This window comes from Oratosquilla oratoria, chromosome 3, assembly GCF_046742065.1.
Source record: "Oratosquilla oratoria isolate Oo_2021 chromosome 3, ASM4674206v1, whole genome shotgun sequence".
Taxonomy (NCBI): Eukaryota; Metazoa; Arthropoda; class Malacostraca; order Stomatopoda; family Squillidae; genus Oratosquilla; species Oratosquilla oratoria.
In genome coordinates, this window is record NC_134779.1 from 66736301 (window position 1) to 66738800 (window position 2500).

Below are 2500 nucleotides of genomic sequence, written 5' to 3' on the forward strand. Positions count from 1 at the left end.
TCCGGGGGAGAGGTAATGATTTTGGTCGTGTTTTGGAGCGATTGGGTCAAGAAACAAAGGAAAAAAAACTTGGTAAAGTAAAAGAAAATAAACTTAACAGCCAGAAGGGTGGAGAGATAGGTAAATGAATAGGTATAATTTGACAGATGGGATGTTACAAGCAGCTTAACATCCATGTAGATTGTTAAATAGACAAACGGTAGATGAACAGAGGGAGAAAGACCAACAGAGAGAAGGGCGATTGGAGAAAAAAAGAGATATAGAGAGAGAGGGGTCGGAGAAAGAGAGAGAGAGAAATAAAAAGGGAGAAGGAGGGAGTGGAGGGGCGGAGGGAGAGAGAACGTGGAAGGGAGTGAGAAAGTGAGAGAGTGAGAGAGTGAGAGAGGGAGAGTGACTTTAGACGAAGTCTCGACAGTCTGTCGAAGAAAATCTTCGTTGAATGTCAGAGGAACCAGAAAGAGACCACAAACTCTCCAAAGTAGTTTCATGTGACGTCACACCACATAACATATCAAGTGATGTCGTGTCACGTGAAACATAAGATGGTGTCACATGGCACCATGTAACACCATGTCATGTGTCATATCACACGACACTGTACGTAACATAATATCACGTTTTATGTTAAATCGTATCACATGTGATATTTCCATGATGATTGCTCTGGCGCCATATCACATAACGCCTGTGGCGTGACGTTACGTCATATAACACCTTATGTCACGTGCTAGACACCTTCCTGCCTGGCCCTAGCGTGTCGCCACATGTCCCTGTCCCCGGCAGACAGATTGACAGACGCAGACAGACAGATGGACGTGTTTTGCATACTTTGTCGAACTCCTGGCCAGACACGAAGTTAGGAGATTCAGGTGTGACATCATAGTGACGTCACAATGACGTCACGCTGACGCCAGTATGACGTCACGACAAAACCAACATGATGTCGCCGTAATACCAGCGAGCTACCTATCTCAGCATCATGTATCACCAGCACGATGTCACTATATAGCTGGTTTTGCTTGACGTCAGGTGATTCTTGTATATAGTTGGGTCGTGGATCTTGTTCTGAAAATAGGCCCTTCAGCTGTTTAGCTCGTTCAATACGGAAGGTTTCCCTTTAGCTGGATAAAATCGCCTAGTGGCAGCTGAACGAAAGGGTAATTAATTGGATCTCAGCCCCAGCTTCTGAACTAGACGGCTTCCCTCCCACCTTCTCCAGCTTTCGTGTTCTGCAGACTCCAAAAGTTAGGATATTTAATGGTATGCTCGGATTTTGGTGTCATAACATTTCGTATTTATCAAGCAGAAAGGGCAATTCAGACTGTGGTATTTGAGGTTCTATCCAAATCATAGGAATGGCGAAAGACATACTGAATGAGCAGGTTAACATATGTGACACAACAAATATGAGGTAACTTGTATCCTCATCATCCACTATACAATCACGAAAGTGAAATAAATAACGTTTTTATTTCATTTGAATATCAATTCATCGCAGATGTAGCAAGAATTATTGTGAATACTTACACAATTTCTCAGCATTATATCGATGCATGGGGTGATAATACACTGGGATACATAAAACTATAATCTATCAAGACAATGAAAAAGACATTGAGCTCTGACCTTAAACTGACAGAGAATAGCTAGTTCGTAGTGCGGGGCTGTTTGGATATTTTAACATATCAAGTCATATTTCTGCAAATCCCAGTTGTCTCTCTTATCTAGTCTTGTTTTCAAAAAGAACATATTCCTTTTGAAAAACAATGAAAACTATCATGTTGCTTTGGTACAAAGGCTCAGTACAGGACATATTATGTTTAATGATATACGGCTGTATTGAAACAAAAATCTATAAACGCTAGAAAAAACTTGAAAACATATTTCGATTCAACTTGCAAAATGACATTAGAGACAATAATTTTCCATGGGACAATTTATCTTTATTAGTGCTTGTGACCGACGCTCATTTTAGTCTTTTTTTCTGGCTGTTGATAGGCGTAAGTGTACTTGTCAAAATCTCAACCTGTCAAACGAACCCACACTAGCTGCCGAAAACGAACTTTTTTTTTTTGTCTCATGTCCTTTTTTTTTTATTCAGACTAACGATAGACAGACCATTTCATTCAATTGAGGAGGGTCGAACAGGTGACTAAGAGGAGTTGTAAAAAAGTCGAGACCAAGAAATGGATTCACGCTCAGATGAAAAAAATAGCAGCCGACGGCAGACAGAATAAAACTATAAGTACCAAATGGTACTCAGGGGTTTAAATGACATAATCATAAGGCCTTTACCAATAAAGGGGTCACGCACACACGCACACACACACACACACACACACACACACACACACACACACACACACACACACACACACACACACACACACACACACACACACACACACACATACACACACACACACACACACACACACACACACACACACACACACACACACACACACGCAAGCACACACACACACGCACACATACACGC

At 41.4% G+C, this 2500-nt stretch overlaps 1 protein-coding gene across 3 annotated transcripts in view; it reads right to left on the bottom strand.

The window, feature by feature from the left end:
- LOC143023538 (uncharacterized) overlaps positions 1-2500 on the bottom strand; it is a 323015-nt gene that overhangs the window by 318693 nt on the left and 1822 nt on the right. The window lies entirely within an intron of this gene.